This window comes from Euprymna scolopes, chromosome 26 (genome assembly GCF_053919585.1).
Source record: "Euprymna scolopes isolate OS-2025 chromosome 26, ASM5391958v1, whole genome shotgun sequence".
Lineage (NCBI taxonomy): Eukaryota > Metazoa > Mollusca > Cephalopoda > Sepiida > Sepiolidae > Euprymna > Euprymna scolopes.
This window is the reverse complement of record NC_136507.1, coordinates 66,356,238-66,379,231: the sequence shown is the minus strand read 5'-3', so window position 1 is coordinate 66,379,231 and position 22,994 is coordinate 66,356,238. Positions and strand designations below refer to the sequence as shown.

The 22,994-nt window shown below is 37.3% G+C and overlaps 1 protein-coding gene across 2 annotated transcripts in view; it reads left to right on the top strand.

The window, feature by feature from the left end:
- LOC145248132 (2Fe-2S ferredoxin-like) overlaps positions 1-22,994 on the top strand; it is a 54,353-nt gene that overhangs the window by 10,161 nt on the left and 21,198 nt on the right. The gene's annotated exons all lie outside the window — the stretch shown is intronic.

Here is a 22,994-nt window from a genome sequence, read left to right as displayed (position 1 = left end):
AAAAAATGAATGCTCAAAATAAAGATTATCATTTTCCAAAATCAATTTAAAAGTCAGAGGGCGGGTTTAAAAAAAAAGGTTTCTGCTTAGAGCATAATCAAACCATGATACTTGACTCTTTCATTTTAAACTTTAATTCAAGCCATTACACAAAGATATTTCATAAAGTCAATAGTAGGTTCTCTAAAGTACCTATTTACTATGCCTCCCCACGGGACAGAGTTAGACACCAGGGTCGTTTTTTAACGTGGAGAAAAGGTACAAAAATAAAAATTGTCTCAGTCGTGAAGGATTTCTCCTCCACCGAAAGAGAACAAGAAAATGAAGTGCAGCATTTGAAGAACAGATGGTATTTATTTGCTCCCCCACCGAGCAAATTAGGCACAAGGCCGATTTTTAATGTGAGGAGTGAAGGGAGGGGGAAGGGAAAAAGGGGACCAGCTCTCGAGAGGTGGGAAATGGGAGCTGGTTAAAGGTCAGGCATGTGGGGTTGCCCCCACATTTGGTCTTTGCTAGTCATAGCTTGCAGCATCTGCCAGAACAGATGGTATTTATTTGCTCCCCCACCGAGCAAATTAGGCACAAGGCCGATTTTTAAAGTGAGGAGTGAAGGGGAAATGGGGACCAACTCCCCGGGGAGTAGGGGAGCTGGATAGTGACAATTGGTATGAAGGGTTGCCCCTACATTGACCAAGGTCTTATATGTGGAGTTGCCCCCACATATGGTCTTTGATTGCAGTATCTGTCGGAATAGATGGTATTTATTTGCTCCCCCACCGAGCAAATTAGGCACAAGGCCGATTTTTAATGTGAGGAGTGAAGGGAAGGGGAAAAGGGGACCAGCTCCCGAGAGGTGGGAAATGGGAGCTGGTTAAAGGTCAGGCATGTGGGGTTGCCCCCACATCTGGTCTTTGCAAGTCATAGCTAGTCATAGCTTGCAGTATCTGTCGGAACAGATGGTATTTATTTGCTCCCCCACTGAGCAAATTAGGCACAAGGCCGTTTTTAATGTGAGGTAAAAACCAGCTCCCCTAAAAGTAGGCAAAAAGGGGGCACTCTGGTTACCAAAAATAATAATTGTCCCAGTATAGAGGGTTTCCCCTCCATTGACTGGTACAAATTATCTTAAGTGCAGTATCTGTCGGAACAGATGGTATTTATTTGCTCCCCCACCGAGCAAATTAGGCACAAGGCCGATTTTTAATGTGAGGAGTGAAGGGGAAATGGGGACCAGCTCCCCGGGGAGTAGGGGAGCTGGATAGTGACAATTGGTATGAAGGGTTGCCCCTTCATTGACCAAGGTCTTATATGTGGGGTCGCCCCCACATATGGTCTTTGCTTGCAGTATCTGCCGGAACAGATGGTATTTATTTGCACCCCCACCGAGCAAATTAGGCACAAGGCCGATTTTTTAATGTGAGGAGTGAAGGGAGGGGGAAGGGGAAAAGGGGACCAGCTCCCGAGAGGTGGGAAATGGTAGCTGGTTAAAGGTCAGGCATGTGGGGTTGCCCCCACATCTGGTCTTTGCTAGTCATAGCTTGCAGTATCTGCCGGAACAGATACTACACTTTGATCCTGACCAAAAGGCCAAGACTACAATGTATTGTGGACTAAGTCACTGTGGGGAGGCATGTGAAGTTTTCTCCCGGTGCCATACAGTGGGTTCCTGAATAGAGCAGGTAATCAATCGATTTGATTGATGACTGAACGATTTCATAGATTTCAATGACAGTGAATGTATTGCAAGCGTCAAACATTCGTTGATCCTCATTCAATCCCAGGCAATGACAAATCTCTTGCTTGTGTGTGTGTGTGTGTGTGTGTGTGTGTGTGTGTGTGTATATATATATATATATATATATATATATATATATATATATATATATATATATATATATATATACACTAGCATTTCAGACCGGCGTTGTCCGGGTGTTTGGAGGTGTATGTTGAGCAAAAACAAAAAAGCAGTCAATTTTTTTTAACTTTGACCCCTTAACATTTATTGTTTTGGGCTCAAATCAAGTTAAGTTAGATCCATGCCCAAGGAACCTATATCTAAAATTTCAATTGTTTATACCCAAAATTGGCAGAGGAGTTTGGTAGAGTCCTCAAAGGTAAAATCGTTGAACTTTGACCCCTTAACAGCCAAATTATTACTAAGATTTTTTCAGTACCCTGTATATCAAAGTTCGAGTCTTTAGACTGAAAATTGACAGAGTTATTGCGTCGGGAAATGTACACAGACAGACAGGCACTTTGACTTTTATAGATATATAGATATATGCTCACACAGCTAAAGATACTCCCCGTTTCAATATTTATATTTGAGTTTCAAATAAATTAATATTCTGTAATAATATACATTTCTAATTTGTATTACCAAATCTTTATTATTATTATTATATAAAAGTCACTTTGTGTGTGTGAGTTCCTTCCTCATAGGGTCCGAAACGGCTGAGCTTATCTTTTGTAAATTTAACAAAAGCTAATTTATATGTCTGGCAGTGTTCTTAGATATGTTTTGTACAGAAATTCATCCAATAAGTATCGGAAATCTTAGATCCACCTTAAAAATAGTCTTTCTTCTTTTATAGATAAAAAAAGAATTTTTACAAGGGAATATTTTATGTTACACCGGTGTAATCTTGGCCGGTGTAGCATAAAATATTTCCCTGTAAAAATTCTTCTTTTTTATCTATAAGAGAAGACTATTTTTAAGATCATCAATCCCAAATATCAGCTGATGTGATATCGTAAACACAGACAGAATTTGATGAAAGACATTATCATTTATTTTTATTTATTTTTTATTTTTTTTAATTCTTTTTGCAAATTAGTCCACCGGGCAAATTATTCCTCGTAATATATAATATTCAATAGAGGATTCATTCTATAATAACACATACGCAATCTGCATAAATTTTAAAAATATCATGTTGAAGCATATTGTATGACCAGGCAACGCTGGGCATCCAGCTAGTTTTCTCGTGTATACGCAATAGTTCTCTCGATAGTAATATTATTTTGATCTATCTTTTAATTCTATCTACTATCTAATAAAATGATTTTTCCCCCTAGAAATTCAATAATTATAGGAAAATAACTGACCACTTTCTCTACATAATGTATCAAAAAATACTTTTAATAATTACAAGACTTCTTGCCACATATTCAGAGATTTCTGCCCCCCCCCCAATATCTTCTAAACAGAGGGTAGCAACAATTTTTCCTCTCCATAAAATATCTACTAATATATCGTCCATAAACACCAAGTTATTCATTTACACAAGTGACACATTGTTAGTGCACTGATAGATTCATTCTATCCGCGTGATAATTGTTTTGGGTAACCGCAGAAATGCACACCTTCAATGTCAGCAATGTTTTCGCTTGTATATTTTGGGCGTTTACCTTTTTAGTTTAAACTTGTTAAACTTAAACAATATATTATCTTAACACAATAATTTTAATGAATGCAAAAATTAAATATTATGACTAAACAAAACCGTAAACTTACATTTTTCTGTAGTTCTGGCATTAGCATAATACATTTTGTTTGCTTACACATACTGGGGCTCTTTGAAGAAATGCTTCATTCAATAACGTTTTCTCTTGTATTTTTTTTTGGGGGGGGGGATACATTTTTTTTTTTTTTTTTTTTTTTTTTTTTTTTTTTTTTTTTAGAATGTTACTGCTGATTACCATCTTTTTTTATTTTGATAGAAACAAAATTATAAGCGTTTCAGTCTTGAAAGATCTCTCGACTGAATACATAAAACAAACTGCTCAATATCCTGCATAGAGCAGGTAGTAGATCAAAAGTAAGATTACATAAAAAAAAAGAAAAATTTATTTTCTAGTAGAAAGTAGATGCATTGGTTTATAGTAGTGAATAGAAGCATAAATGTTACATAAACTATTTTACATATTGTTTTTTTTAATAGGCCCAGGCAATGTCGGGTAGTTTTGCTAGTTTATATATATATATATATATATATATATATATATATATATATAAATATATATAAAGGCAAAAGCGACGCATTTTTGTATGTCCTTTGAGGGGTTCTCTGGGGGGGGGTACTATTTCTTAGAACTGTTTATATACCCCCTAGATCATAATATCTACGATTTGCGAAGGGACGTTGTGTCTAGATTTATTTTGATCGACTTTTATAAAATTCGCGCTATTCCGTTCGTTCACGTGTTTGTTCGGCTTTGAGCGAAGGCAATTTCTCGGCTTCCCCACCGGGGACGTCCAGAAAGCAATCAGCTTTGATTAATGCGGTGAAAACTGTTATATCAGACAATTGCTATTCATTTGGACACTCCCCCTTTTTATGGGGAGTTGGTTTTCCCCCAACATCTTAGGGAAACAAAAAAAAAAACCCCGAAAAAAACTGCCTCGCAGCCAAAGTTAAGTGCGGGATTTAATTGCCCTATGGCGTGATGTTTGACTTCGCTAAATTTATGCGCCTGTGTCATTCACTTAACTTTTTAATCATTTAATTTCAACCGTTTTTGATTTGGCTGCCCTCGTAGCTTCACGCTAAGTGATCACACTTTTTCCGACTTTGCGTCAAGGCTTCAGGTTCGAGCTTACCTGCTTACCAAAACTTTTTTCTTTTACACCTACAAACACCCGGGCGAAGAACCCCCGCGACTATATATATATATATATATATATATATATATATATATATATATATATATATATATATATAAATGTGAAAGTTTGTTTTTTCTTAGTTTATAATATGTATATTCTCATAAAAAAACATCTTTCTAAGATTAATACAGTCAATCGACATAGTCCTCTGAATTAATCTATGTATACGAGAGAGTAAAGTTCCAAACGCAAATATTTATATGCCTAATATTCATACTTAATATATATATATATTTTTTTTTTTTTTTTTTAGCAGTTTATAATAAACTAGCCTGGGTGCCTGGCGTTGCCCGGGTGTTTATCTGTGTGTGTGTGTGTGTGTGTTGAGCAAAAAAAAAAAAAATGTTGTGGTAGGTAGCCAGGCTCAAACTTGTAAAGTAAAGGCAGAAAAAAGTGGAGGTGTGTGTAAGGGTGTTGGTTGAGCAAAAAAAAAAAAAAAGGAAAATTGCAAGCGCAAAAATTTTTACTTTTTTCTATACCAAAAAAAAAAAAAAAAAAAAAAAAAGCAACAAATAATTTTTTCCAAAGGCAAGATAAGTTACTCTTCTACCTATCTGGATAAGTTTTTTATTATGTTTTCACATATTTGAAAATTTTTTTTCACTTAAAACTGAAGATAGTGAAAAGCATGTTGAGTTAGAATGAAAATCAAAATGGTGGTCTCATTAGAGCCATAGTTGAGCCTCGATAATCACTCAAAAATCAAAACTTGAACAAAACTCAAAGAACATTACATTTTCGCATGATTTGTGACATTATCAGGGTGGAATGGTAAAAGTGTCGCCCTTAAAGAAAACAACACTACAGCTTTATTTTAAAACTTTTATTGAAAAAAATCAATTCACGTAACTTGATTATGTAGTAGTAAGTGATATCTATTCAATGTAGATGCCTTCTGCCTCAATCACTGCCTCTATGGGTCCGGAACTAGGAGTAAGCTTGGTGAATACTTGGTGGATGGGGGTGATCAGACTGGCTTTGGTGATGTTATCAACGTATGACCAAACAAAGTAGTTTAGCGGGTTCAGTTTGGGGGAGGGGTGGGTCAGTGAGAGAAGGATACAAAATCATAGACTCCTTCTGAAGCTAAGCCTGGGTCTCTTTGGACTTGTGGCCTAGCACTAAGTCCTGCTGCACCACCCAGGGTCTGCCAGCAGCCACCTAATCACACCAGGGCATCACTATACTCTTCAGCACATCCAGGTACACTTTGGTGTTGAGTTTCAAGTCGACTTTGAAGATGTGAGGTAGCATGATGTAGCCCTCATTTGAAACTACACCAAAGATCATAACCGTGGCTGGAAACTTTATTTTTATCACCCTGGGCACATCCTTGTTATTTGTGGCAATCCAGCAATGCATTTTGAAGGTGTTGGCAATGGTCCTGTTGTCATAACTTAGGTCAGTAGAGAGCATGAGTTGTACAGCAGCACATCTCCGTTCTCACGTGTTGAACGTTGTGTCACTTTCAAACATGATAGAAGGTTCCTATTTCTCTTGGGATTTGTACACAACTGGCCAACTAGTAGATGGTCTGCAACAAAAAAAAAAGAAAACCGGTTTTTGTCAAACAGAAATGGAATCATATCGTCTTTTCTAGGGTGACAATTATCATTCCACCCCGTATTGGATGTGTTGCCTTTGGTAACATTCATTTGTTGTGTATTTATTTATTATTTTTTTTGCTAACAATTCTGGAAAAAGCCATTCATAAAGATTTCATTTTAATATCAAATCCGTTTTTGAAAGAGAACTTGTTTTCTTTCGTATTTTGAATGAAGATGTTAGTTAAGAGTGTTTTATTTTCTCTTCTAATATTGAAGTTGGTAAAACAAAATTCAATCTTTATTATTTTTTACTACATCTTAAATTGCAATGTAATTTCCAAACTACAAATAAAATAATCGTAGAAAATGTTGTAAACTTACACAATTTAACAAACAGATGCTTGTTTCTCATAAGTTTCAAACAGTTTTTATACATGCATATATATTCTAGCCTGGGTGCCTGGCGTTGCCCGGGTGTTTGGAGGTGTGTGTTGAGCAAAAAAAAAGATGTAGTCAGCAGGTAGGCTAAAACTCGTGACGCGAAGGTGGAATAGAAAGTGGAGGTATGTGTAAGGGTGTTGGTTGAGCAAAAAAAAAATAGAAGTTGTAAGCAGGCTCGAACCCGTAACGTGCCAGAGGAAAAAGAGGTGGGGAGGAAAAACAAACTGTCTTACCGATGTGCCAATTGTGGTTGTGACGTCATGCGTTGTCGAAATAATGCCTTTTAAGCAACGTTGTGAACATGAGGGTTGAATGATTTGCAAAAAATGCCAGCGAAAAAAATCGACCCTCTCCGTAGAAAAGTGCCAAGTTGAGGGTGAAAAAGTTAATGTTTTTTGCCCGTTTTTCAATATTTGCCATCCGAAGGGTCGAGCTTCAAAATGATACCGATCTCGTGAAAATCCGTCTCCTCTGTCGAAAGTTTTAGGCAGAGATACATTTAAGCAGACAGGTGTTATTTTATATTATAGATAATATGATGTTCATCCATCGCTTGCGAAGATGCCAGTATAAAAATATGAAACAAAACCACAAAATCCGACACTTTGTGTGAGTGTGTGTGTTTTATCATGGAAAACGACTTTCTAAATGTTAACATCCACATCTTAGTTGTCTGTCAAGACCATCACTATCAGTCGGTTGATCTATTCATCTCCTCTTCTAAAGCTCTCTATCTGTTCCAAGCCATAAACCAACTCTGACTCCTAAATTTATTGACTCTGCATTGGAAATCCTAAAAATTTAATCTCTGAGTGACTAATAAGCCAAAAATGACTCGCCCTTTCAGCAATTCTCTAATTACCTATTCTAATTCTGACCGCCTTTGTGTGCCTTGGTGAATCACTTACCCTATTGTACTATTTAATGATTTTTTTTCTGTTTTGTTTTTTTACTTTCCGCAAGTTTTCTTTTATGAATCATTTCCTAACACTCTGAGGGAGGACGTCCATAATTTCATGCACACTAATATATATATATATATATATATATATATATATTGTTATCAAATTACTAAATAACATAAAAAAATGCTCTAAATGGTGACCCCCCCGCCCTGACTAATCCTGTTGTTGCAGACCACCAAAAGAATGAATATAAAAAGTTTTGTCAGAGGCAATCCTGTCAAAGAATATATCGGCATTCTGAGTGTCTTGTGTGATTTTTTTTTTTTTTTTTTTTTTTAGATGGACACAGATGTACGCACTAAAATCGTTCCTTTGTATAGTGAGTGAAATGTGTCCTTAAGTTATTTATTTATTTTTTTTGATGACGTAATTTTATTTTTTATTTTATGTATTTTAAAAGAGATCATACATGTGTTGGGTTTTAACTTGAAGCTAGAAAATGGAGAAAAGTCATAATTTCTTGATGCTACAAAAAGGCCATTTTTTTATATGTTCCCCCCCCCCCTGTTCACTGTGCTATGATACTGGTCTTGTGTGTACTTGAGCGTGGACCTGTGTATGGCGGTTATGTACAAATACCGAACCATGTGCGAAATGGAGAGAAGGACCACATTTTATTCAGAGAAAGTACCTGGAAATAAATGTTGTTGTTGTTACAAAAAAAAAGTCCACTTATTACTTATGTTCTTGCGATGTATTCTGTTAGAACGTCTTAAGTAGCTACATGTTAACGCATGTGTAAAAGTGTACTATGAGGTTAGTTTATTGCTAATCGCCTGAGACATCCCTACCGGGAATGCCGATGGAACTGCTCAGATGGTTTTTGCAGGCCATAGTGCAGTGTTCTTCCTCTAGGATGTTGGCTCTTTAATCCAACTTTCTGACCCTTTTGTCACATCATCCACCATCGGAGGGAGATAAATAATTTCAATTATTATTTTTTTTATTATTACACCCAATGTAGACAAGTATTTCAGCTCGTTTGTTAAATTCTGTTTATATGGCACAAGAAAATGTCACCCTCCCCTCCCTCATGATTAGTCCGATTAGGTTTCTCTTGATCCGACTCAGCTGGGTGTTACTCTTAAGCACTTAAACATGAAACCATGATCTTAAAATTCCTGGTTAAAAATGCCAAGAAGACCAACCATGAATTCGTCAGAACTTTTATCTGACCCCGTGCAGATTTGAAATTTTTTTTTTTTTTTTAGACAGACAAAGCCTTTTGCAACAATGCAAGGATTTTTGACAGACAAAGCCTTTTGCAACAATGCAAGGATGCTTATCCTTGAATTGTTGCAAAAGGCTTTGTCTGTCAGTTTTTTTTTAATTTTTTTTTTTTTTTTAACCCCTAAACAAGGCATATTGTCACTTGAAACCTAAATGGCTACTATTTTGGATCATGTCTAACAGGAGACTGCAGAGCTGAGCAGCGAGATGACTGTTCACATTAGTACAGTCAAGGAAGCAGGAAAGAAGGATGGAATTTCAAAGCCTAGCAGTCTGAGGGAAGAAACTGTTAGAGTAGAAAGCTTTCTGGCATCTGGGGACCTCAACATTGAAGAGGTGAGATTTTGTTGCGTGTTAGGTTAGTTGGGAGTATGTATGTCAAGGGGGGCACAAGTGCTATGAGTTAATCGGAGCACATTTCATTAAAGTACTGGGTGTTATTTTCAGAAGTGATGACGTATATTATATCTTCGTTGTTGTGTGTTTGTATTAGAGTCTTCATATTATGAGATAGACGGATCATATATATAAAGAGGCAGGGTACATGTTAATACAGGAGAGCCAACGGCATGTAATACACAATGAGAGGAGATTTGATATATAGATAGATAGACCAAGAGATAGTGCGTTTGACATTTATACTGTTGACAGTTCTGTGAACGGGAGTGTTTCTATAACATTGACACATATTTCTTTACCTATTTTTGAGATGATGATTTTCACAAAGTTCTTATAATATAAATTCACAATAACTTTTTGTTGTTGAATAACATAACAAGAAGACGCAGATACAAAAAGATGACATTCGTTTATTCCATTTCGACCAGTCAATGACTTTGCATCAAAGAATTCAAAGTCTACATGATTTCTTTCTTCTCCCCTTTGCTTCCAAGGTTCAATGTCAGCTCTGTCTCTGACTTCTCTCTTCTCCCCTGACTGACTGACTGACTGTGACTTACCCTTTGCCAAGCTCCAACTATATTGAAAACTCATGACGTTATTGCATGACCAACACGTGCATATCGGACATGCGGTCTGACACGCCTCACGTTTCCACAAAGCCGACTCTCTAACCTAATTTTTGATTAACCCACTTTACATTTTCCATTGTCCGTTTTTAAATTCCTTATTTTAATTTCATTTCTTTAACAGAAACAAAATTAGATCATTACATTCCTTTTTCAATAAACATTAACTATTTATCAATAAAAAGATATCTATTTTATGTGAACTAAACAATGGTAATTCTACATTCCATTTTCAATAACATTCTGTATTATTTATTTTAACTTACGATTGGAATTCTCAATACCAAATCTAGCTTCGCAAGTTCGAATCCTCGACTATCCTATCTCATATGTACTCACAAGAACAGGCGACTTGTTCTTGTAACACTTGTAAAACAGGTACAGAGATGCAATATTGCAGCGATGGGACAGAGGTTGGAGCTTGGCCCACAGTGTGTGACCTATTAAATTAGAGACTGTTTTTTTGATCCTGTCTGAAAGTGAGAAAATAATGGTAGCTGCACCAGCCTAGATGTGGCAACAATACTCCATGCATGGGCGAATAGTGACTTTGTAAAGATATAGGATGTGGTTTGGTGTGTGTAAATTTTCTAGCATAGTAGAGGGAGCACACTTTCTTTGCTACAGTCTTTGCAATGTCTGTTTGAAAAGTGTTTCCTATCTCTTTTAAATGCTTACATGTCACTTACATTCGTAACTCATTAATATTATTTTTTATACAATCATAACCAAATTTCTTTTATATTTCAATCACCTTTTTCTCCCCACCTAAAGTTTAGCCATATTTCGCCTCCCTGCCTTAATTTGTCAACATTGTAATTTTAAACAGATGCAAAATACAATTTTTATATTAATAAACTACAATTTACATTACTCTAATATTGTCATAGGCATCCATATATCATGTCTAATTTTGGTATTGTGCCCTGAAGACAGACTCTGGTGGTGCAGTCATTCTTTGCGTCAGTCTCACTGCTCCTGTGATGACTTATGGATCTTATCCTGGCCTTTTTTTTTTTTTTAAGCTGCTGGTGCCTACACAGATCACACTGATCAGCAAGTGCCTCCCAGCTTCCAAGGTCTATGCCGACCGCTTTCATATCTCTTTTACATAAGTCTTTGAAAATTGGAGCTGGGGGTAACCTCTTTTTCTCTTGCTGGTTTTCAGTTCTCTGTAGAGAAGTCTTTTGGGATCCTGCTGTCTTGCATCTGGCAGACATATTTAAGCTAGCGCAGTTGATGCTGACACAAGACTGTACATACTGGGCACATTTGCACATTCAAGGACCCCGGTGTTGATGATGAAGTCTAGCCATTTGACACCCTGGATCCTTCTCAGGTTGCACATGTGAAAGGTGTGCAGAAGATTTTCCTAATGTGTATACAGTGCCCTTGCTCTTAAAATGTTAGTACACTTTTTTCATCCATTCCTTCCTTGTGTCCCACTTTTATTGATAGTGGGAGGTCGGAGGAGCACACTTTCAGTTAGATAAGGAAAAGAAGAGATTTGGTATGAAGAAATGGATGTAATGTTGGATTATGACGCCAGGCAATGTTGGGTACTTCAGTCCTATTGCTGATTTGAATTTTTTAATTTGTTAGTTATTAATCTGGAGATGACGTCAAGGGCCAAACAAACAGACAATGGAATTCCAATTTATAGAATGTCAATAAAAACGGATTGTCTGGGATTTTTTTTTTTTTTTTTTTTTTTTTTTTTTTTTACACCCCAAATAAGGCAAAGTGCCACTTTGATGTAGGCGGCTACTATATGGGTTATAAGTCGCAGGGATACTATATAAGGAGTTGAGCAGCAAGATGTCTGTTCACTTTACACTTGAACTTCTGCATGTCAGTACAGTTGGGAAAGCAGGAACCCAGAAGGGAGTTTCAAAGTCTAGCAGTTCTGGGGAAGAAACTATTAGAGTAGGTGGCCTTCTTACATCTAGGGATCTCTACTGTGTAGAGGTGAGATTTTGCTGCTTGGGTTTGTCCAAGGTATTTATATCAAGGGGGGGGGTACAAGGGCTCGTAGTTTGTCAGAGCATCCACCATTAAAATACTTGTAGAACAGGCAGAGAGATGCAGCATTTCATTGATGGGACGGAGGCTGAAGCTTAGATGACAATTCAGGACGTATTAGGTTAGGGACTCTCTTTTGAACTCTGTCCAGGAGTGAGAGACTAAAAGTAGATGCACAGGATTGACAGATCAGAGAGATGGACAGTGATGAGAGCCGAACAAACATACATTTGTACCTGCATTTTTTTCGCCGCCACCCTCATCTTCTCTTTCTCCTCTCTATGTCTCTGTGTCACATGTCACCAACGAGAATTGAAAAGGATATAAAGACAGTTGTTTTATAAACTGGAGTCAGTTGTTGAGTTATCTATATATATAAAAGCGAAAATGTATGTATGTATGTACGCTTCTGCTCGATGTCCACAAAAGGCTTCTTTCAGAGAAGCGCTCGCTCGCTTCGCAACTTAAAATTTTTTATATCATCTATAAATTGTAATATCTCACACTTAACCACGGAGCTCGCCTGTCTATTTAATTTTATTGACATTCAAACATTAATTATTCCACATTTCCCGCATCGACACGCGTTACATTCGGTTTTCGGTATAATCAAAAAGCGAAACTCGACTCTAATCACCGGCCCAGAGCCAGTGGTCTCTAGAGAGCTAAGTAACGTTTGTTCAATGTCGATTTCATCATATCAGACGGTAGCTTTCATCTCGAGACGAGACACTCCCCCTAATAAACAGGGAGCTGGTTTTCTCCGAACTTAGTTAAAAGCAAACAAACCGATTTATTTATTTATTTAAAAACTGTCCCGCACAAAATCGTAATTGCTGAATAGCTATCGCCGTCACGTCAATCAAAAACGCGCACCTGTTTTTTTTCACACTTTACTATTTTCCAACTGCGCGTCGTCAACGCTTCGTTTTTTTTTCACGGGCACCTATTTTTTTTTCACATTTTCGTGTTTTTTCACACACACCTACAAACCCCTCACTAGTCCATATATATAAAAGGCAAAATGTGTGTGACCATTTCGTGTATGTCTTCAAAAGGCTTTTCTCGCATACGGTTCCGGGGGCGTTACAATCGCTTACAACTGTTTATATGGGTCCTAAATAATAATATGTACGGTTTGGGAAAGTGCATCGCATCTAGATTTATTTACGTCGACTTTTACAAAATTATTGCTATTTTGGCTTCTCGCGTGTTGATGAGGCTTTTTCGTATAAAAAGCGAAACTAATTCAAAGTTAACGAGTCCTCGGCATTGCTCCGGGGAAATGTCCAGAAGCAATCAGCTTTGATCAATGTTGTACATCAGACAATTGTTATTCAATCTGGACAATGGGAGCTGGTTCTCCTCCCCCCAACATCTGTTGGGGGAAAAAAACAAAAAGTCAAACTTGGGTAAACAACTGCGTGACTTCTATTTGACCTTCTTAATTAGGTCAAATGGAAGCAGACGAGTTAACTTTTATTGCACACGCCTGTTTTTATAGTCTAATAAATAAATTCAAACCTGAGTGTGTTGTATGTATGTCGCGGTGGCCTAATGGTTAATGTCGCCCGTTTTTTTTTGTTTTTTTTCACACATTAATTTCCAACTCAAGGGTACGGGTTCGATTCTCATACTTACCCACCAAAACATTTTTTTATTTACCCCCCCCCCCCCGGAGTTTTGATTTACCTCAAGACACCCGGGCATCGCCGAGTACCCCCCGCTAGTCTATATATATATATATATATAAAACTGAGAATGTGTGTGTATGTGTGAAGAAAATTCTCAACAAACTTTTGAAAGGGCTGCTAATGGGTCAAAATTAACAAATTGGTATGTGGGAGTGATCGATTTTTATCTGTCTGTCAACTGTTTCACAAATACGCATGCAAGGTCGAGAAACATGACAGCTTCTTTATGTTAAGTATAAGTTTGTTTGAAAACACTTTATAAAGATCATGTCAGGCTGATTTAATGGTAATCGCACTTGACTTGCTCTTTTTAGGTTTTGGTTTCGATCTCACCTCGAGTAATTTTTTTTTATGTACGAGAAGTGAACTATTTAGAAAAAAACCCATAATACTCACATGCAAATGTCTCAGTTTCTTTTTTTTTTTTTTTTTACTTAATTTTTTTTTAAAGGAATTTAACATTACATTTACTACTTTCGGTATTTCTGTTTATAATAAAATAAGAATTCTGCATTAATTAAAATCTAATATTTATGTGTAGCTTACGACCAGGCAACGCCGGGCGGCCTTCTACTTCAATTGTGCTTTGAACAGAAACATTCATTTCGAATGAACCCCTGTCATATCAAAGAGCTTGTGTTGTAATAAAACTACCAAATGCACCTATGACTTCTTCCATTGGATTATTTCGATTATCGATTATTGAAGACATTCCGGAATCAAATCTAACTAAGAACACTGCCAAGTACATAAAGTACATTTGTGTGAAATTTCGTAAAAATCGACCCAGCCATTTTTGGGTCGATACGGAACTCACTGACTCACACACTCTCTCACACGCACACACACGCACACATATGCGCGCACACACACACACACACGCACACAAAGTTCCTATTATATAATAAGCATTAATGCAAGCACAAGAGAAAATCTATATATTATAAAAGTGAGAATGTTGGACACTTCTCAACCTATATACTTGACGAATTTTTTATCTCCAGACTTGAAATTTGGTATACAGAGTATTCAGACATGCCAATCACCAGTGATAGAGATAATATTCAGCTGCATCTATTAACGGTGGATGTGCGTATTGCTAATCTGGGAAATTGGAAACCACCAACGAAAAGCTGCTGTAGAAATAAACAAAACCAAAGGAAAATAAATGATTTTTGCCTACAATAACCCTAAATGGATTAAATGTTCTAAGGAATGCGACTTGTCATTTAAGTATAAAGGTTGCCAATGATGATTTACCACGTCTTATTATATATTTCTTCCACATAATAAAGTAAAGGCAGTCGGACCTTCGATATTTGTCATCGATATCTGATTTTATTTATTTATTTTTTTTTAATTCAATTTTCACCCCAAACAAGGCACAGTGCCACTTTGAAGCAGGGGGCTACTATTAGGGACTTAATTAGCAGGGTCATTATGAAGGGAGAAGAGTAGAAAGATGTTTGTTAACATTACACTTGAACTTCTGCATATCATTGCAGTTGGGAAAGCAGAATCCCGGAAGGGAGTTCCAAAGACCCGCAGTTTTGGGGAAGAAACTATTGGAGTAAAAGGCTTTCTTGCACCTAGGGATCTCTACTGTAAAGGGATGAGACTTAGTAGCTTGTCGGGTTTGTCGGGGGTAGTTACGTCGGGGAGGTACAAGTGTTTGCAGTTCGTCAGAGCATTCACCATTAAAGTATTTATAGAACAGGCAGAGGGATGCAACATCTCGTCGATGGGACAGAGGCTGAAGCCTAGATGACAGTTCAGGACCTATCAGGTTGGCGACTCTCTTTTGAACCCTGTCCAGGAGCGAGAGACAAGCAGCAGATGCACCAGCCCAGATGTGACAACAGTACTCCATACATGGGCGAATGGTTGCCTTATAGAGGTATAGGATACTGTCAGGCGTAAGTAGTTTTCTAGCACGGTAGAGGGAGCCAACCTTCCTTGCAGCAACCTTGGCAATGCTCTCAATGTATCTATTCCAGTTCATATTCCCTGTAAACGTTAGGCCGAGGAGTTTAAAAGAAGTACTTTCAGGCAATGTATTCTTGGCCATTGCTATTGGTGGTAGAGAAGGTTTCTTGTAGTTATTGAAGGAAACAAGCTTAGTCTTAGCAGCATTGAATGTGACCAACCATTTTTGTCCTCATTCCACTACGGATTGGAGGTCATCCTCTAGTGTTTCTGCCATTTCCTTGGATATGTGTTCATTTGTTTTCCCCTCATATCTGTTATAGAGAGTGGTGTCATCGGCAAATATACCCATCTCCGAAACAATTTTATCAGGGAGGTCATTTATGAATATCAGGAATAATAGAGGTCCAAGGATAGAGACCCCTGAGGTACTGCCGCATTTATGTCATATTGTTTGGATGTACGACCGTCGAGGACAACTTAGATTTTTCTATTACTTAAGAAGGATTTAATTACATTATGAATTCTTCCAATGATTCCATATGATCTAATTTTCCTTAGAAGACCATCGGGCCATACCCTGTCAAAAGCCTTAGATATATCAAGGGCCACCGCTCTACCCTCCCCTGTTTTATCCAATGAACGGTATATACGTTCAGAAACTACAGTTAAGATATCTACTGTTGAACGGGCTTGCCTGAATCCATATTGTTTGTCAGTCAGGAGTTTAGCAGCTGTTAGGTGCTGGACTAGGGCTTGATGAACTAAGGACTCAAATATTTTGGCGAAAAGCGGGAGGAGGCTAATGGGGCGATAATTTAGTGGGTCAGTTCTTTCACCAGAATTCTTGAAGACTGGTACCACAGAGGCAGTTTTCCAGCAGTCGGGAAAACAAGATTCGTTAAGGCATTTATTGTAAAGTTTGGACAGAACTGGAGCAACCTCGGCAGAGCATTTTTTTAATAGCACAGCCGGGATGAGATCTGGTCCACATGCTTTTGAGGTGTCTAGGTTTTTTATAATAGCATGTACCTGAGAAGGTGATTTTCAAATCGTCTAGTGTGGCGTCTGTTCGCAGAGGAAAATCAGGGAGTGAGTGGTGTACCGAGTTCAGTGTGGAGTTTGAGGCAAACCGACTGGCAAGCAGATTAGCCTTGTCAGTTGCCGTGCAAGCAACCTCATGATTGTTTGTTAGTGGGGGAATAGTTGACTGTCCATTATTAACTATGCTGTTGTAGATTTTCCAAAAATCCAGGGTTCCTAATTTCTGTGTTCTGATGCGCTTTCTGGTGGTTTCAGAGTAATCTGTCTTAGCTGTCTCTATCACTCTCTTATAAATATTTCATTTTGAATAAGCATTTTATTTTATTGAATGTAAGGTCATGTTGTTAAAAACAATCAAATGTAATTTGAGTTGATTCTATTAGTCACAGTAGACTAAGGTCGCATTCTGCCGACCATCTATAATGTAAATCTCATCCATCTGTTTAAATGTATGTATGTATGTATGTCTGCCTAAAACTTTTGACAGAGGAGACATATTTTCACGAGGTCAGTATCATTTTGAAGCTTGACCCTTTGGACGACAAATCTTATAAAATGAATAAAAACATTAATTACTTTACCTTCAGCTGGACACTTTTCTACAAGGAGAAGTCATTCTTTTTTTTCGCCGATATTTTCGAAAGTCATCCCCGCTTTTCAATTGACTCGCCTTAATCTAAATCTTTATCACTTCCAGTTTGGTGATGGACGCAACGGCAAAGATGTCGTATATTTTTATTTTTTTTTCACATTTTTTTCTCCTTCGATGTATGGGTTCGATCCTGCCTACCTAATACATTTTTTTTGGCTTACCACACACCACCAAACACCCGGGCAACGCGGGGCACCCAGGCTAGTATATATATAAAAGCGAAAATGTGTGTATGTATGTTTGTGTGTCCGCTAAAACTTTGGACAGACACAATGAAAATTCACAAATTCGGTATCATATTGAAGCTCCATCCTTCGCCCGAAAAATATAAAAAAATTGGCCAAAAATGTTAATTTTTTTCACCCCGAAATTGACAATTTTCAACAGGGGGAGGGTCAACAAAAACGATCCTCTCATGACGGCGACCGGTTCTACGCATACCTCAGATGACGTCATGACCTGATTTACTTTAAATAGTTGAAGAACTGACTAAATTTCATGTACGTCGCGTTAGCTCAGTTGGTTAGCGCGTTGGGTCATTATCTAAATGTTTTGGGTTCAAATCATGGTGTGAGATGTGTTTTTTTTTTATTTATTTATTTTTTTTATTTTTTAAATTTAAATATTGAACCAGTGTTATTTAAGCCATTTTTCATGTAACGTTCGGTTTTCTGTTTTTTTTTTGTTTTTTTTTTTACTTCGTACCCACCGATTTTTAAAATTTTAATATCGAAACAGGCTTATTTAAGCCATTTTTCACTTTTTTTTTTTTTTTTTTTTTTTTGGTTTTAACGTTCGTTTTTCTGTTTTCTTTTTTGTTTTTTCGATTTTTACATTTAACATTGTTCGTTTGCCTTACATTAGTTTTTTTTTTGTTTTGTTTTTTCGATGTTTTGATTACCCCCCCCCCAGCTTAAGTTTTAACGTTTGTTTTTGTTTTCTTTTTTTACTTCGCTTATAACAAACAAATCTGGTCATTGACCTCATTTGCTGAATAGCTATTGCTTACATCGTCGTCGTCGTCATCGTCTATGACTCCTGTGCGGGCACCTGTCAATTTGGTTCTTACTTAAATAAATTCAAACATCTTTCAGTAACTCATTCTGGCTAGCCGAACGATTCATGTTTTTTTTTTTTTTCACATTTTATTTTCAAACTTCGCCTCAGGGCTTCGGGTTCGATCCTACCCCCCCCCCCGGTTTCTTTTTTATTTAACAGCACACACATCTCCAAACACCCGGGCAATGCCGGGTACCCCCGCTAGTCTATATATATATATATATAAAAGCGAACATGTGTGTATGGTTGTGTGTTTGTTTGTATGTTTCACAAAAACTTTCGACACGGGTCACGGATTTTCGCCAGATCAGTATAATTTTAAACTTCCAACCTTTGCCCGACAAATATCAAAAAATTGGCCAAAAACGTTAATTTCTTCACCCTGAAATCAGCAGTTTTCTACAGGGGGGGGGGTAAGCAAAAACCCTCTCATGATGAGTTCGGTTCTACGCAAACGACGTTGTAACTTGATTTGAAAAACTGACACAATTTCGGCGACGTCGTCTTAGCTCAGTTGCTTAGAGCGCATCTTCATTATCTAAAGGTTTTGGGTTCAAATTGTGGTGTAAGATGTCTTTTTTTAAATTTTAATATTGAAGCAGGGTTATTTAAGCCATTTTTCACGTAACGTTCGTTTTTCTGTTTCACGTTTGCCTTATGTTAGTTTTTTTTTTTACTCTGTTTATTAAGTTTTCATTAACACCCTCACCACCGCCAACCACAAACACCCAAAAACACCCAGACAACGCCGGGTACCCTCCGGAGCCATTTTTCACATGTTTTTTTTTTTTTTTTTTTTTTTCCCCCATTTTTACATTTAACATCGTTCGTTTGCCTTACGTTAGTCTTTTTTTTTTGTGTTTTAAAAAAATTTTTTTTTTTTTTAAGTTTTAAAATATTTACTGAGCTTATTATGTTTTGATTAACATCCTGCCTGAGCACACACACCTCGAAACACCCGGGCAACGCCGGGTACCCCCCACTAGTGTATATATATATATATATATATATATATATATATATATATATATAAAAAAGCGAAAATGTGTGTATGTATGTTCGCTTTTTGTGTATGTCCAAGAAAGGTTTTTTAGAGAAGCGGTTGGTCGGCTCACAACTTCTTAAAACTTTTTATATCACATAGAAATCATATCTCCATGTTAACAACGGAGGTCGCCTGTCTATTTAATTTGCTCGACTTCGGGAAGATAAATATTCAACAGTTTTCGCTCGTCGCATGTGGATTATGCTTTTTCGTATAATAAAAGTGACACTAATTCTGCCATTATTTTTCCGTTGGCGATCGCCAGAAATGTTCGAAAGATATCAGATTTGATCAATGTAGAAATGTTTTCCTTATATCAAACAATTGCTATTCAATTTGGACAAGGAAGGCTGCCCCCCCCTCGACATCTTGGGAAAATAAAAATAAAAAATGCGTTCCCGCAGTAAATGAAATACTATCCCGAAGTCAAAGTTGACCTCATTAAGTCATTAAAACGTGCACCTGCCAAATCTAAGTAATTAAATAAATTCAAACGTGTTTCCGTTAGTATCTCTCGGTGGGCCAATGGTTAACGTCACACGCTTTTTTTTCCACACTTTAACTTCCAATTTCGCCTCAAGGGTTTGGGTTCGATCCTCATACTCACCTACTAAAACTTTTTTTTATTTTACCCCTAGAGTTTTGATTTACCCAAAACCACACACACCTCCAAACGCCCGGGCAACGCCGGGTACCCCCCCCCCCAGTACTTTCATAAATCAGTCCATTTTCTGTAGGCTGTTTTTGAACCCAGTCAACAACTGGTATTTTTGCTAGTCTATATATATAAAAGCGAAAATGTGTGTGTGTGTTTGTGTGTTCGCTTTTTGTGTATATCCAAGAAAGGCTTTTTTCAGAGAAGCGGTCGGTCGCCTAACAACTTTTTAAAACTTTTTATATCATATGTAAATTGTAAAATCTTAGAGTTAACAACGGAGCTCGCCTGTCTATTTAATTTGCTCGACTTCAAGAAGATAAATATTCAACAGTTTTCGCTCGCCGCATGTGGGTTAGGCCTTTTCTTATAATAAAAGCGACACTAATTGTCTAGGTATTTTTCCGGTCTCGATCGCCGGAAATGTCCAAAAGCAATCAGCTTTACTCAATGTGGAAATATTATTTCCTTATATCAGAAGACAATTGCTATTCAATTTGGACAAGTGGAGCTATTTCCCCCTACCCCCAACATCTTGGGAGAAAAAAAAAGCGTTCCGCACTAAATGATACCCCGCAGTAAAAAGTTGACCTCATTAAGTCATTAAAACGTGCACCTACTAATTTAAGTAATTAAATAAATTCAAACATGTTTTCGTGAGCATCTCGCGGTTGCCCAATGGTTAACATCACACTCTTTTTTTTCACACTTTAATTTCCAATTTTGCCTCAAGGGTTCGGGTTCGATCCTCATACTTACCTACCAAAACATTTTTTATGTTAATTCCCCCCCCCCCCCACGGAGTTTTGATTTACCCAAAACCACACACACCTACAAACACCTGGGCAACGCAGGGTACCCCTTGCTAGACTTCTAATATATAAAAGGTAAAATGTGTGTGTATATGTGTGTTTGTTGTATGTCTGCCAAAAACTTTCGACATGGGCTCCGGATTTTCACAAGTTCGGTATCATTTTGAAGCTCCACATCTTGGACGACAAATATCGAAAAATTGGGCAAAAACATTCATTCCTTCATCCTTAACAGCTCTCTTTTTTACAAGGAGGGGTGAAAAAAAATGGTATTTTCATGACAAGATTGCTTTACACATGCATCATTACGCGCAAAAGACGTTGTACATTGAATTCGTTTTAACTGTTATAAAAACCGACCTACTTTCATTCACGCGTCTGTAGCGTGATGGGTTAAGTTACAGCATCGTTATCTAAAGATTTCAGGTTCGGTCCCAGTTATCAGATGTACTTTTTTTTCTCGATTTTTAAACATTAAATATTGAAACGAGGTTATTTATACCATTTTTTTTTCTTCGCTTTTCGTTGTTTTTTTTTGTTTTTGTTTTTCCTTTTTTTTGGGTTTTTGTTTATCCGATTGTTTTAAAGAAGTTTTACGTCCGTTCGCTGTTTTGTTTGTTTTTTCCGATTTTTTTTAAAAGTTTAAACAGGGTTATTAATTCGCTTATTCTTTGCCCCCCCCCTCCTTACAACACACCTCCAAACACCCGGGCAACACCGTCCTTTTTTGGGGGGAGGGGGTTTGTTTTTCTGATTTTTTTTTTTAAAGAAGTTTTACGTTCGTTGCCTGTGTTTTTTTTTTTTTATTTGGGTTTTTCCGATTTTTTAAGAAGTTATCCCCCCCTACACACACACACTCTCCTAAACACCCGGGCAACGCCGGGTACCTCCCTGCTAGTCTTCTATATATATAAAAGGCAAAATGTGTGTGATCCTTTTATGTATGTCTTGCAAAGGCTTTTTTCGCTGTGATTCTCTTAAAACTTTTTATATACCGTATAAATCATAATATCGAGGATTTGCGAACGCACGTCACGTCTAGATTTATTTACATCGACTTTTCTAAAAATCACGCTATTTCGACGTGTCACCTGTTTGTTCGACTTGAGTATAAATAAAGTGAAACTAATTAAAACGCTGCATGTTCTCGGCTTTCACGTCGAAACGTCCAGAAAGCAATCAGCTTTTGATCAATGTGGAGTTTCTCTTTATATCAGACAATTGCTATTCAATTTGGACAATCCCCTTTTTATGGGAGCTGGTTTTCCCCACAACAACTTGGGGAAACAAAAAATAAAAATCATTCCCTGCAGTCAAAGTTGACCTCACTAAAAACGGGCACCTGCCAACTTTTAATATTTAAATAAATTCAAACATGTTTCTGTTACTATTTCGTGGTGGCCCAGTGGTTAACGTCGCACGTTTTTTTTTTTTTTTTTTTTTTCACACTTTAATTTCCAATTTCGACTCAAGAGTTCGGGTTCGATCCTTCATACTTACCTACCAACTGACCATTTTTTAATTTTTATTTCCCCCCTCCCCCAACCCGGGTGTTTTGATTTACCCAAAACCACACACACCTCCAAACACCCGGGCAACGCCGGGTACCCCCCGCTAGTCTATAATATAAATCTCACCTGTCTGTTTAAATGTATGTGTGTATGCATGTCTAAAACTTTCGACAGAGGCGACGGATTTTCACAAAATTGGTATCATTTTAAAGCTCGACCCTTAGGACGAAAAATATAAAAAAAAACTTGGCTAAAAACATTCATTCCTTCACCCTCAACTGAGCACTTTTCTACAAGGAGGGGTCAATCATCCCCTGTTTTCAATTGACTAGCCTTATTTTAATTCTTGTCCTCCTTCGCGGTACGGGTTCGAGCCTGCCTGCCTACTACCACTTTTCTTTTGCTCTACACACCTCCAAACACCCGAGTAAGCATTTCGGGAAAAGTGCAGCTGGGAAATTGTATGCATGTTCTTCTTAATATAAGTAAGTGAAAGGAGGCGGAACAAAATATGCAAGTCCTCATATTAAGTTTAATGTTTGATTTTTACATGCTGGCATGTGTTATGCTGGACGACTTTTAGAAATTGATTTTCAAACTAGCCTATCTCTGCCCAGGTTCTTATTTGTCCTTGTTTCTTGGTCTCAAGTTCATACTTTGCACTGTTTTTTCTTCCATACTTTTTCTTTTT